Source organism: Candoia aspera, chromosome 1, assembly GCF_035149785.1.
Source record: "Candoia aspera isolate rCanAsp1 chromosome 1, rCanAsp1.hap2, whole genome shotgun sequence".
In the NCBI taxonomy this organism is placed as follows: Eukaryota; Metazoa; Chordata; class Lepidosauria; order Squamata; family Boidae; genus Candoia; species Candoia aspera.
The window spans coordinates 269,407,362-269,422,818 of NC_086153.1; the positions used below are offsets into that span (position 1 = coordinate 269,407,362).

Genomic DNA, 15,457 nt, shown 5'->3' on the forward strand with positions numbered 1-15,457 from the left:
ACCTCCAGCCGCTCTGCCTTCCAGCCGCTCACCGCGCTTGTCAATTCCCTCCGATTTGCAACAACAGTTGCTTTTCCACCTTAAAACAGATACTTGGTTACAAACCAATAGAAACAGTTTAACCTTCACTGACGATCTTGCCTGGCACAACGATCGCCTCTATGTACCCGATGCGATGCGAAAAACCATACTCCAGCGCTGCCACGATGACAAGCTAGCTGGACATTTTGGCTACGTAAAAACTCTGCACCTTGTTCGCCGGCAATTCTGGTGGCCAACTTTACTCAAAGACCTGAAGGCATATGTTACTGCGTGCCCTGTATGTGCCGCGATAAAGCGCAAACCAGGCAAACCCCAAGGTCTCCTTCAACCCGTTGCCACCCCATCTGTCCCCTGGCAGGACATTTCCATGGACTTTATCGTTGATCTACCCCCTAGTCAACGCAAAACTGTCATTTGGGTGGTCAAAGACTTTTTCTCCAAACAAGCCCACTTTATCCCATGCGCTTCTATCCCCACGGCACAACAGCTGGCACGCCTCTTCCTCACCCACGTGTACCGCCTCCACGGTATCCCCGCCCGTTTGGTGAGTGACAGAGGCACACAATTTACGTCACAATTCTGGCGGGCATTTTTAAAACTTTTGGGTACCAAACAGTCACTTTCCACCGCGTGGCATCCGGAAACGGACGGATCTACAGAGGCGGTTAATTCTACACTGGAACAATACCTCAGGGCTTTTGTTAACTACCAGCAGGACAATTGGGTCGACCTACTCCCATTTGCTGAGGTCGCTTACAACAATGCCGTTCATCAAACCACTGGTCAAGTTCCTTTTAAAACAGTTTTTGGACGTGACTTTGTTCCTATTCCTGAACTTCCCCATCCACAACCGCTGCCAGCCTCCCTTACTGACTGGGCGGACTCTCTCAAGGACTCATGGTCTAATATTCAACTAGCTCTCCTCCATGCCCAGGCTACTTATAAACGCCATGCCGATGCAAAGCGTTCCCCAGAACCATCCTTTGCTGTCGGGGATAAAGTCTACTTATCAACTAAGTTTATCAAATCCCCACAACCCTCTAAGAAACTTGGCCCTAAATTTGTCGGACCTTTTTCAATTATCGCTCAACTCAACCCTGTTACGTTTAAACTTGATTTGCCTCACAACCTTAAACGTTTACATCCTGTTTTCCATTGTAGTTTATTCAAGCCCTGTCTATCGTCGGACCGCTGGCATCCACAACCCATTCCACCACCTCCACTCATGATCGACAACCAGCAACACTTCGAGGCGACATCCATCCTCGACTCCCGACGCCAGCGCTCCGCTTTACAGTACCTCGTCCGCTGGAAACATTTCCCTCATCCTGAATGGGTTGCTGCTCCAGACGTGTTCTCCCCTCGTCTGGTAGCCCAATTCCACTCTGCCTATCCTGACAAACCTGCTCCATAGTTTGGTTTTGGAGGGGCAATATGTCATGTTCTCATTTCAATGTGCTGTTAACATTGTAACGTTTCACATGTCCTCTTCTGTTCCGTGTTCCTTCACCCGGGGTTTTTCCATTCCTTCGCCCTCCGTTGTTTTGAGGGCTTGGAATGTATGTTTGGGTTTGCGCTCCTGCTCAAGGTTACTTTCCCAGGCACGTCTAACGGCTTCTAGCACCTGGGAGGGGGAGCGCCCTGACGAGGGATGGGGCGGAACTTGCTCACAGGCAAGGCTTTTAAGTTTGTATTTGGCGCGCTTTTGCTCATTCTCAGCTTTCTCTGTATTTGCATACTATTCCTTTAATAAATCAGTTATCTTTAAGCCCGAGCTTGTGAGACTGAGTATTTGGGATTAGGCAACCGTTACACATTAACAATCTCAGATATGCAGACAATACCACTTTGATGGCTGAAAGTGAAGAGGAACTGAGGAGCCTTATGATGAAGGTGAAAGACGAAAGTGCAAAAGCTGGCTTGCAGCTAAACCTCAAGAAAACCAAGATTATGGCAACCAGCTTGATTGATAACTGGCAAATAGAGGGAGAAAATGTAGAAGCAGTGAAAGACTTTGTATTTCTAGGTGCAAAGATTACTGCAGATGCTGACTGCAGTCAGGAAATCAGAAGACGCTTAATCCTTGGGAGAAGAGCAATGACAAATCTCGATAAAATAGTGAAGAGCAGAGACATCACACTGACAACAAAGGTCCGTGTAGTTAAAGCAATGGTGTTCCCCGTAGTAACATATGGCTGCAAGAGCTGGACCATAAGGAAGGCTGAGCGAAGGAAGATCGATGCTTTTGAACTGTGGTGTTGGAGGAAAATTCTGAGAGTGCCTTGGACTGCAAGAAGATCAAGCCAGTCCATCCTCCAGGAAATAAAGCCAGACTGCTCACTTGAGGGAATGGTATTAAAGGCAAAACTGAAATACTTTGGCCACATAATGAGAAGACAGGACACCCTGGAGAAGATGCTGATGCTAGGGAAAGCGGAAGGCAAAAGGAAGAGGGGCCGACCAAGGGCAAGATGGATAGATGATATTCTAGAGGTGACGGACTCATCCCTGGGGGAGCTGGGGGTGTTGACGACCGACAGGAAGTTCTGGCGTGGGCTGGTCCATGAAGTCATGAAGAGTCAGAAGCAACTAAATGAATAAACAACAAATTAATCCCTGGATATAAAACAAAACATGGCTGATAATAATGAAATGACACAGTACTATTAAGGAAACAAACTGAGTCAGGATTGGGCATGATCTTATCCTGTTGTTAGTAGAGAATCCCATCATTGGAGGCAATGTGTCAGAAGACTGATCTCCTTTGACAGAGTCACTGCCATGCCTTAAACACCAAGGGTATCTCTTGATTTGGAAATAATCCAGCATGATGTCCAATTTCATGCATTGCTGAAGGTGCTTCAGAAATATTGATTGTAGTCACTCACTAAAAGGGAAGCTTGGCCTGTGATGGAGCATTCTGATGACTTCATCACCTTCACCTTTAGCTGGTGCCAAGACAAAGAGTAAACATGGCTGGAAGATGAGTCCAAAAAGGGATTGCATTGCCCAGTCCTCTTATCAGATTTTTGGGATACCTCCAATAACTTTATTAAATATATTTATTAAAAGATTTAAAAAGTCAGGCTAGTGAACTTACTGTATAGTCCTATACTTGAATATTATGGATGTGCCTAGGCATTGTTCCCAAAACACAGGAAAATTAAGTGCCTTATGAAAGCCTCTTTCTTGGATGCAGCACAGACTGACTCTGTGGGTCCAAATCTCTCTGCCCAAGGTGAATGTCAGCCCCAAAGAACTTGCAGCTGTTTTCATCCCACTGAAAGAGAAAAGGATTAATTCTGATGCTTCATTTTGTTTGTTAAGTCAGCCAGGCCAAGAGTCTTAGAACCTCCTTCCCAGCTTGCTACTTTTTTGGTGGATTCGGTTACACTGCCATCCTCTGTAGTCAATGATCATAAATAAGGGAAGATGAAAATTGAATGGGTGGAGGGAGACATCTTAATTCTGTCCTTTCTTTTTGAAAGGGATTACATTTTAGAAATGTAATCTTAGAGTTTGGGGAAAGTATTTATTCATTGGTTTCAAACATTGCTCTTTGCAGCCTTCCTAGGACCCTGCCCTGCAAGAATTGTTGCTGCATATATGTTGGGATGCAGTCCCAGACTTTTAAGATTACCTTGTTGTATTTTCTTAGACATCATAGATTTCAAGACAGAAGACAAAGCATCAATCAGACTATGCTCTTTTCATGATTACAAAGCTGACAGTCATCTTAGGATGTCCAAATAGCTTCAGATCAAACACCTATGAAGGCTTCTGTTGTGCCTTCCCTGGCTAATTCTTCTTTTGAGAAAGCATTAGTACCTTCTAATCCAGGAGATCCAGAGTTTAGAAAAGATTTCAGTCACTGAAAGTTGCTGTGCAGTAATTCTGAGAGTATGATGATTCGCTCTCTCTCTATTATTCCTAAGTCTTAATGATTACTGCCATCAGAGGGTTCTAGCCTGAGCATCTACTTAGCATACAATAAGTAGTCAAAAGCAAAGAACTATTTAGGGCTAAAATGGCAGCTTGAGTAGAACAGGTTCTTGAGTAGAACTCTCTAAAACACTGGCAATTTACTTCAGATGGGGTTCTAAGAGCCCAGGCTATAAAACTTTCCAGCTGAGCTTTGTTAGTTCTTAAACAGTGTCTGAAATCACTGTTGGCTACCAGTCTAGTTCTGAATTCCTTGACTGTGCTTAATTCACTGCCAGTTTAGTAAGTTTCAACTCTCCTTCACTTGGACCCCTGATTCATAAGTTAGTGACCTAGTAGATTTGATTTTGGCCCTAACTGGTAATCCCTTTCACTAACCATAAAGCAGTTTTTATATGTCCGTGAAGAAAAGGGACAGCTTAAACCTCAGAAGTACAGTTCGGGTTTGGAAAAGGTAACTAACTAAACACAATATATTTTGAGGGAGCCAGCAGTTGATCCAGATAGTAATTACCACACCCAACCTCAGAAATGGATTTTGATGGTCTTTTCTATATTTTTCACTGTTGCCCTCCCCTAGGAAAAAAAGTGTAAGTGAAGAATGAAGTGAATACATTTCCAGATGGAATCCAAAAATCAATGTTGTTGTCCATCAACAAGAGAAACCTCTTGGCATCAGTGGACCTGTCAATCTATACATTCCCTTTGTTTTTCTTAGGTAGGCAACTATTTGCCATAGAGGGCCTTGCTTCCATAACCTGGCCAAGTGTCACCTCCAGCTGTGGTAATGAAGAGCAGCTCTCATTAGCTTTGTTGTGCTCTCCAATTTCTCCCACATATTGCTTGGGGGATCCCTGGAAAACTGTTTTAAAAGGTTGCTGTGATGTGCCTCTGCTTAGGATGCTGACAGGAGTCTACAACCTAAAAGGTATAGAGTTTAAAGGTGGCCATGAAGTGCCTTTGCTCAGTGGAGTGACAGGACTCTACCGAATCTTTTTTTTCCCAGTTTCTTAGCTGTTTGCCAGCATTCAACTAAGCAAAGAGTAAATCCATGGGCAGGGAATATTTAAACCTTTCACCTCTGTGGCATCATGTAAGGCATTCGGTTATTTGAGAAATGGCATCTATCGTCATGCTGGGATAATAAAGAGAAGCTGATGTCAAGCTTATTTGATCCAAATGGTGCTCTCAAGAGGTATGAGTTACTAGTGCCCTGGGCTGTTATGGCAGAAGTCCTTCAGAATTAGAACGGAGTGTGTGTGTGTGTGTGTGTATAGTGTGTTAATAATTCCAAGATAATACTTTTTTTTCTTTTTCTAGTGGTCTTTTCTTAATAAAATATTTATTTTTATTAAGAGATTCTGCCTAGAGAGACCTTAGCAATTGAGTTCTGCAAGCTATACTATCAAAACAAGAGAAAGCACCTGTAGCCTACAATGACTTCAGTCCAATAGTGCAGGGGGCATAGCAGCTAAAACTTTACCTTTCATCTTTTCACAAGCTGCTTCAGCGACCTGTTTGTTTTCCTCACTGAATCAGCTAGGCAGAGTAATACTTCCATTTTATTTTCAAATCAGGGTTAGGGATGGGGTGGAAGGAAGGAGTTGGATTCTGAATTTCTAAAAATCATCCAGTTTCTCTTCAAAGCATTTGCAGTATCAGCCTTTTATTTTTTTTAATGTCACCATGCTAGTGATGAGTGTTGCACTCCAACAGAAGGTACTTCTGTCTAACCTGTGGGATTTGACTGCTGAGTGAGTTGAGCCTTCCTGTCTTAGCAGCCTCCAGAACAGTTTCAAAAGTATGACAGAACAGAAAGCTTGCTTGATAGCTGCTTCAAGCTGGGAAGGAAATAGTGTAAGAGAAAGATTAATCTTAAGGCAATGAATTTTAAAGACTTGCTTCTTTTATGGTTTGTGGAAACCTATCAAAATGCTAATGGTTCTGCTGCCTTAACCTTCAACATGTTCAGTGTTTTGTAAACATTTCATTTAATGGTGTAGCATCTTGAAGATATTGAGGGACTTGTAGAAGTCATGCAGTTGGTGGCATTTGGCAGGCTGCAGTCACAGTTTGCATGTGGTACCAAAGCAGTGCACAGGGTGGATACCTAGCCTTGATTTTTAGGGAGCGAATTCATTCACCTACCTGCCATATGATTGCCACTCTGTCTCTTGTAGTACCATCTGCAGTGCAGGTTACAAACCTCCATCACTGCCTCTGTCTTATGACCAGCCCTCGAAGTGTCACCATCCCAGCACCCCATGGTCACATGATCATAATCTGGGCACCTGGCTCACATTTACAATGGTTGCAGCATCCTGCAGTCACATGATCACCATTGCGACCTTCCCTGCCAGCTTCCTGCAAGCAAAGTCAATGGGGAAGCTGGCAGAGAAGGTTGCAAGTTGCTCCGATAAGTTTTTCTGACCTGGCAGCAGCCACCCCCAGCCCTGCCACACTCACGTGGCACCTCACCGCCCACCCACACCCCTCCCCCACCTGGCAGCAGCCACTAACCTGCCCACCAGCCTACTTGCAAGCCACCTGAAACCTGCAGCTTCCTGCCGGCTTCTCCACTGACTTTGCTTGTGGGAAGCCGGCAGGAAGTTGAAAGGAGGTCCTTGCATAACGACCCATGATCCTCACTTAACAACGAGGACTGCCAGGATTGCTGTTGCAAAGTGATGCAGTCGCATGTCATCGCACTTTATAAGTGCATCTCTTAGCAACGGAAATTCTGGTCCCAATTACTGTCATTAAGCAAGAACTACCGGTGGTGAACTGTGTCTAGTGTTTGAGGCATTCAGTAGTTCTTTGAATGATCAGCTCTTAGTCTTACAGTATTAGGGAATACTGGTTAGCATTCCTGATACTGCCCACAGACCACCACCATATTAATCCCTTTTTGTAGTACAGTATGTCTGCTTGAAAACTGAGATTCTTAGAGTTTGCTGCCAATACCATCTCCTCTCTTCTCTTTGCATAATTGGAGCAGCCATTGTCAGAATATCTCTCATGCATACCAAAAGTTTCACACTGGGTATTTATTATTTGGATCACTGCAAACAGTGCAATATGAATAAGGAAGAAATTCATATACACTTTTTCCTGAATAATGCAGGTTTGGTTCAGTAGGTATTACTATTAAAATGCTGGATTTGTTTCTTACACTTGCTAGTAATAACCTAATCTTCTTAAGAGTGGTAGGCAGACAACATTCCCTTAAATGCAGTTAGAACTTTCAAAGCCTATGAGGAATTAAATTTTGATACTCAGGCCCTTCAACTCAGTGACATTGAAAGCATAATATTTCACTGTCAAGAAACCTTTTAAATTTGTTTAATGTATGAGACATGCTTAACAGCTTGGGTTTCTCTTTAGTTTGATTTGGTATAATGCCTGTGATTTTTTTTTTTAGAAAGACACACACATTACATACTGCAAACTGATAAAACAAAACCTTTGAATGCAGATAAATGTTTGTATCAGGACACTGAATGTTTGGATGCTTATGTTAATGAAGACTTTTCTGTATTCTCAGTAATTTGGAGGTGAAAAAAATAAATGGAAATTGAGTACAACTCTTTCAGGTGGCGCATCAGTTCGATGCTAATTCAGCTGGCACTGGCTTGGGAATGGCAGTAACTCTGCAGGTCAGAAAAGAAGAATATCCTCAGTTGAATTTGGTATGATCCTCCCAGCAGGTGTCTTAGAATAGTCCCTTGCCTATTCTTTAAGGATGTTAACATTTTGGTTAGTTTGTGCTTAAATGAGAGAAATGCTGTTGCTATTTCCTCCTCCTCCTCCTGAGTGCCATCGATAATCATGGTGCTTTCAAAGAACGGTTGTGACCAAGCCTTACCCCAAAACCTAATGGAAAAAAGTAGGTGCGGCTTATTGTTATAGCACTCAGGATACTGCCATGTTTTATTATAGAGCATGCACTTGAAATGCAAGAAGTCAATCTCCAGCATCTGCAGGTGGGGCTGAAGAACTCCTTCCTGAAAGCCTGGAGTATTGTCATTAGTTTGGACAGTACTGGACTACCTGGACCACTGGATGGTCACACTGTATATAAGGAGGCTTCTTATGTCCTTCGGTAGATTTTTACAAAAATTGAGGTATGGCAGGAACTCACAATGAGTTCACACAGTGCAATGTCATTTATTTGCCTTTCGTGTAAATCGAGCCATTTTAATGTGTCAAACAAGGCTTATAACCTAATGGGATATAATGAAAACCAGCCAACTGTGCTTTATTCAGCAAATATGGTTACATAAACCTTGGCTAAGCTGGATATGTGAACCTAGTCTAAAAAGAGTTGCAATTAAAATAGACAAAAGAGGAATGGAAACAAAAGAGGAATAGTCATGGGTAGGCACGAAAAAATTATGTGGCTATTCCAGTAGCTTGTACACTAAGAATCATATGCATTAAGTTTCTGTGTAGCTTAAAGTATCCAGTAAAGAAAGGAGCATGGATTTTTACTTTTATCTTGATGAAGGTACAGCAATTTCAGAGGAAGCTGGAAAAGATACAGGGAAGGTAGAGAGATACTTAACTTATGAAACAGACATTTTGTTCAGTATCAGGAGTTCAAGTATTCAGTCGATTCATTTTTTAAAAATCCTAAATTTATGCTGAAAAAAATTTAAAATTTCAATACATCCTGTTTTTTTTTGGAAAAGAGAAGGTGGAGATCAAAACAATGTACAAGAAGGTTGTAGTTTGGCCAAACTTGGGACATTGGTAAAATGATAGAAGGAATCTAAAAGATGAGTGGGTAGGAAGAACTGTTGTCTAATATCTTTCTAGTAAATAAATAAAATATTTAAGATTTGAAAGGCAATATTCTGGTATGATAACTATACAATGAAGTGTGTGGATTGTATCCAGTTATATTCATTTACTAATATTGCTATGCCACTTTATTTCTACAACCTTTGAGCAGTGTTTGTCATTAAAAAAGGTTTAAAACACTCTAACAGAAAGAAAGAAAGAAAGAAAGAAAGAAAGAAAGAAAGAAAGAAAGAAAGAAAGAAAGAAAGGTTAACAGAGCCACCCACCTGGGTCAGAACAGATCTTAATGTCCCCCAAATGCTCTGTCAGTTATACTTTAACAACCCTGAAAAAACTTACAGGGTGGTGGTGGTGGTCCAGAAGCATGAGGGCAAACTTTTGTGTAGAAGGGGAATTCAGCAGAATAACTGTCTGCAAAGTTTTGTCTGCAAAGCTTTCCAAAGGACATAATGATTTGAAGATCATAGTGACAAAGAAAGAAAAGTCCATTTGGAGCTGTTGACTAAAGCATTGGAATTTATTTACTCACTTATCTTTCTTTTCTTCTCCCTCCAGTGCACAAACAGAACAAGAACGTAAGAACAAGATAGAGAAGAGATTTGAAAATTCCTGGTCCCAGGGAGGAAAAAGGAAAGACTCAAGTTATCACCAAGAGGCAGAAGGTTTGTTTGGCTAACTGAAAGAGGCATTCTTCTTTGTCTAAGCCCTTCTGAGTCCACAGCAGAAATGGTGTAGTTTAATTTTTGCTATCAGACCACCTTGTAGCTACAGGACACCTTTTACACTGCAGTCTCAGCTGACTAGAATCATTTTTCATTGGTGAATATTTTGAGAGCTGTAACTTAGGCTGCATGATAGCAGCCATTCGGGGATTGATGGAGCATTTATGTGTTCATGGGGAATTGCAGAGCATTTCCTCTATTGGTTTAGAAACTTAATCAATAGTTTTAAGAGCTGCTCATTGTTCATAAGCAACAAGTTGGATTAGAATATAGTGGAAGAGTGCAAAAATTAGGGAAACCAGGATTTATATTCCCAAACAAGTCAGTTCTATTGAAATATTAATACACTAGGCCCAATGTAGTTGGGCCAGTGCAAAGAAACCAGTGCACACTTTTTTCACTGACATAAAAAGCAAATTGTCATGGAGAAAATCTATGTGGTTGCTAAAAGTCAACAATGACTTGATGGCACATGATCAATCAATCAATCAATCAATCAAAAAGCAAATTGAGTTGCTTGGCCATGAGAAAAAAAAATCCAAGATCCCCATAAGTTAATACTAACCATAAATATCACAAAATATCAAACAAGCTCTCCAGAACTCTTTCTTTAGGCTGGATGTTTAACCTAAAAAAAAAGTGTGGGTGCTGGTTTTATTATTACAGCCATAAAATCTGTCCTGAATTAAGTCCTTGAGATGGAGGATAGGAAGGGATGTAACTGATTAGACTAGGTGCTTTTCAGATTTTAGATTATACTTTAGAATGCTGGGATTAAGCCACATACACAGACTACTTATTACTAATCCAACAGAATTGGAATTCTCTTTATGTATAGTTTATGTCCATTGGAGTTGGGCAGCCAATAAATTTAAATAATAATAATTCATATTTTTAGAAAAGTTATCTGTGGGAGGGAACCAACTTGAGAATGTTTAAACATAGTTCATAATACTATGTTTGCAATCCAAGAACTGATTTTCATGGAGGCATTGCTATAATACATTAGCAATAATATCTTCCTCACAGGCACATGCTATTTTATCATGGTATTTTTAATTACACTTAAGAAAGCTAGATATATTTTAGTAATATTTTTCTCTTTTTTCTGTCTATTTTTCTCAAATGGACTTTCACCACATATATAGATACATGTGTGTGTTTGTGTGTGTGTGTGCGTATAAATACTATACAGCCCTGAAATATGAAAGCAAAACAATCTACTTTCTAGGGAGATAAAAATATATAATATAGCCAACATTAAACAATAATGCTAACTGAAATGATAGATTTGAAATGAATTATTTTTAGTTTTGAAGAGAGATATTTAAATATGATTGACAGTTCTTGGCTGGGCAATTTTTCAGAGTCACATTAATGCCTCTGAAACTTTCCTTAATTGTCTAGCGACTTTACATGAGAGTAAGTGGTCCATAAAGTAATCTTAGTGGAAGCAGAAAAATCTCCATAGCAATGTCTAGAGGCATTGATCAACAAAAGAAGTGTTTCATAGTTCAGCTGGATGTAGGGTCTCCCCTCAGCTTCTGATCCTAGTTGACAGATACATTTGGGCATTTCCACATAGGATCTGGGCTTGCATTTTATATTTTTGACAGCAGTTGCATGACACCACACTGCTGTCACCATTCCTGTACTCTATTTTCCCATGAAATATCGTTCTATTCCATGGCTTTTGCTGGCTGGCCAATGAGAGAATACAAAAAAATAAATTATTTAGCTTTTCTGGATCCTATTCAACAATTCTTCCCTAAGTTGATATTTGTTCCAAACAGACCTTTGAACAATGAGAGCAATGTGAGCAAATTTCAGCTGAAAAAATTAGGGTTGTGGGGAGAGCCAGCATGCAGAATTGCTATAGCTTAGAAATATAGAACCAAATTGGGGCCAATGCTGTTGATCACCTCTTAGAATTGTAGCATTAAGCATGGCTTATTTTTAAAGCATGGTTAATGCAACATCTCTGAATACACTACATTTTAGAAGCACAATCCAGAAATGTTAGGCCTTGGAGTTAAAAATATAGTTCCCCCATTGTGTATACTTAGATTTGATTTTTTGCTAATATTTTTGACAAACGTGTATGTGATCTGAGAGAGAAAGATTTACTACACAAGGGGAAAAAAGGCTCTTCTGTGTTCAGTTTCAGAAATACTTCTTTCCTAATAGAACTCTCTACTTCAGTATAAATACACATTTTGATTGTAATCCTAATCCTGTTTGTGGCGGGCCACTATCTGCCCTCAGGAAGCATTGCTTCTAGCCTCTATAGGGAAACTTCATTGTTCACCTACACAGAGAAAAGAACCAGAGGCAAGAAAGTGAAAGGAAATTTTAAATGTTTAACTGTCTTTGTACAAGGAATTTTTAGTGGAGCAGTGTAAATGGGGAAAGAATTTCTAATAAGAGTAAATCAAATGTTGGAGCAAGCTGAACAAACTTGACAGCAAACATATTTTTGCAGATTTCTGATTCAAAATGTTAGCTTGTGTGGGATAATTACATATTTTTAAGCAGCAGTACAGTATTAGATACTTTTTTTTCCTGTTTTTTAATTCTCAGCCTCTCAGCCATGGAGTAGTGCTTTGTAATGCCCTTGCTTTCAGTTAATAAGACAGGAGTGGTCATGCTTTTTTCCCTATACTAGTCCCGAAATTCCTAGTCATGGCTATTCTGGCTAGGAATTAAGGGAAGTGTAGTCGACACATAAGGATGACACTGGATTGGAGAAGGATGCTGTTGAGAGATTACTGGAAGAAAGATTAGGTCACTTGAGCTATCTAACACAAGCATTTGATAGCCTTAAGAGAGGTGGGATAGCATTGAGAGAAGTAGGACAAGAATGATTTTCTTCAAACTTGGGGGAAGGAGTTTCACTCACCAAAATTCTTCCTGTCAGCACCTGATCATTCGAGTATTCACACAATCACAGTCAGGAGGCTGGGATTCCTTTAACTGTTTTAATGAAGCCTAATGAACAGTACAGAAGGCAAAAGCTGCGAATAAAGAGTTCCCCGCTCAAACCTAACTTTAAAAACTACATTCCCTTAGTTAGTCCCCTTTCTCATGAAACCATGTCACCCCCCTCTCCCATCCAGATGGTATTCCTGGCATATCTCAACCCCATGTCCTTGATGTCCGCCATAGCCATAATAAACCACTTCACACTCCAACTTCACACCCCCTCCCATCTGGCGACACGGAGTCCATTCCTTGGAGAAGGAAATGTTGGTAGATGCTCTGATAAGGGGTTTTGTAAAACCTTTGATTGGGGGGATCTGACACTTCCCTCTATTTTGACAGTGCAGAAGGGTTTTTTTTTTTGCTGCCCCTGAGAACGTTAAAAGTCTTCTTCTAGCAAGAACAGATTGCTATTATGGCACTGTCATAATGATCTAAGGGTAGGGATAAGGAAGGAAACCTCTTCATTCTAAATCAGGACAGTAGATCCAATCCTCTTACCATTTCTTCTTCTGTTGCCACTTGGACTTTTATGAACATAATATTCTGCAAATGTCTAACAGCAGAATTTAGTACAAGACAAAAATCTCGTACATAAGCAAGTTGAAGAGTTGTCAAGCAAAACAAACAAACAAACAACTAGAAGTCTTACTGTTTACTGGTAAGGATGTCTAGTTATTGTTGTTGGCTTTTTTCCCTGTAATGCTACATGAAGACTGAGCAGGCCCACACAGCGGGATTTGTTCTGGGTTTAGATGAAACTGAACTAATGATGACTGGTGCATATTGGGATGGTGAAGCGGAGCATAGTGAGTGGCACGCAAAGCCAAATGGTTAAAGTAGTCCTAGGAAGATCCTAAGTACACTTAGCTGCTCATTTCAAGTTTTGGAAGGATACACTGGAACTTCATTTAATCACTTAAACTGTTTTTAACTATCTAGTATGTGTAGTATGAGTTACATTTTTTAAAGTGTTGTGTTCTGGCTGATTTCCTTCTACATCTTCCTTCTTGTTTTGTTTCTCTGGTAATATATGAAAATAAAATAACATTTCTGCTCTTCTATTTTTGCAAGCTGTTTCAGCTCTGAATGCTCTTACATTGGATCTAGAGTTGGATAGCCAAAGTTTAGGTTATTGAAATTGTCAGGAGCTTAATGCAATGCTTCATCCTAACTTTGGTCATTTCATGGCTCAAGTGTGCGTGTGCGAGAAAGTGAGGATTAGGAATGTATGTATGGAGTTTTGATTGAAATCAGCGGTTCACAAATTAGCTGGAATTATTCTAACTTTGTTACAGTGTTGTAAGTCTGCCTTTGAAAGCAGTTTGGTTGTCATAGATATCTCCATTCCCCGCCCTTTTTCTATCTTTTTTCTAGTTCTTCTGTTGGCAGGTCATTCTTTTACCAGATCTTTCAAATGCTCTTGTTAGTTAAAGAGTTGTGCCAACAGAAGTGCCTCGACCTCACACCTCCCAGCCATCATATTTTTATTTATCATTACCGCTTTCAAGGAACCCTAATATTATCATTTATGGAATGTACTGTGGCTCTCTGAGAAATATATAACAGTATGCTTATCAAACTCCAGGTACATCCACATGAGGATTGTACACCAGTTTAAAAGTAGCCCTGGATTTCTGTGATCTTACAGTGTCAGCAGAGTCCGAGCTGAGCCAATTTATTTTCACCTCAGCTACAATGCATGTAAAATGACAGAGAATCTAGTATTTCTTTCTGCAATACCTGAGGTGCTGAACTTGTTTCTCCATTGGCAGGAGCTTTTATCTTGCTTCACCTCCTGAATGCAAGGCAAGTATTCTGTATCTCTGTCTTTTGTCCTACTTGGGTGTATGACGTAACTTGGGAACTTTCATTTGACCCCCCTCCCTCCCTGCTGCAAAGCAGGGCTATGGTGAAAAAAGGGAGAAGGCGACAGAAGTATTGCCAGTTTCACTCCTGCCCATGAGCTACTATGAACCTAGGAAGAATTGTGTGTCATTCCAGACAGTCAGAAGTGCCTGAATCAATCCTGCCTGCTTTCCTCCGCTCATGTTCTTGCAGCAACAAATAACTACGATTAGCGCTACTTTGAAAAGCACTTGGTTGCAAACGTGCTGATATGCTATCCTTTTAGCTTCATGGCTTGTGGTAACTTTTTAACAGAAACCAAAGGAATGACTTCTTTGCAGGTAGCTAGGTTCCCCGCAAAATAGCTGCTCAGATATTATTATTATTATTATTATTATTCAAATGGCTAGACAGGTTTAATGCACTAAAAATGTGGAAAGGGCGTACTAGCAATTAATTTCATTCACGTTTGGGTGAATGAAGGTACAGGATTATGCTAATGATGATTTCTCCTTCTTCAGGAGTTTCTGTAGCTCAGTAGGAAGAGTAAAGCATGAATATAATTTTTTATATTGGCTAGCTAGCGGGAGCTCTAATTGATCCATGATATTGTCTGCCAATTCTCAATACATTGAGGTAAGCAGGAATGAAGACATTCATGGGCCAGCTTCATACTGGTTTTGAGGAATTGGAGAGTGGAAATGTAGAAGAAGGAGCTATTAATTCTGGAACTATTTCAACTCAGACTCTTGAAATAATGTGGTACCTTAACAAGGATGCCTCAGAGTTAAGCATCTTGGCAGGCTATTTTGTTTCCCTGAGATGCTTTGCTTCAACAAAAATGTATTCTGCAGATGTGCACTCAGACCTAGAAGACCATAGAAAGCCAGCAAAGTGACTGCTTTAATGCAGCGTAGTGTCTAGAAGTTGATACATTGAAGATGCAATTAAAGCAAAGTATCCTTTCCAGATGTCACACAGTCCCGGTGCTGGGAGTGCCCAAAAAGGCCCAGGTATTTTTAATAAAGAAACTTGCTAGTTCAAGCCGGCCTAAAGTTGGTATTTTGTAGTTCAGATAACAGTTGGGGGGATGGAACATAAGGCCTTTTATCTCTCTGATG

At 40.5% G+C, this 15,457-nt stretch overlaps 1 protein-coding gene across 2 annotated transcripts in view; it reads left to right on the forward strand.

Annotated features, from left to right (window-relative positions):
* The window catches only part of TSPAN18 (tetraspanin 18), a 172,587-nt gene that overhangs the window by 33,629 nt on the left and 123,501 nt on the right, over positions 1-15,457 (forward strand). For both annotated transcript variants that reach the window (XM_063289644.1, XM_063289645.1), the window contains exon 2: positions 9,343-9,449. The gene's annotated coding sequence lies outside the window, so the exon portion shown is untranslated. The remainder of the gene's footprint in view (positions 1-9,342; positions 9,450-15,457) is intronic.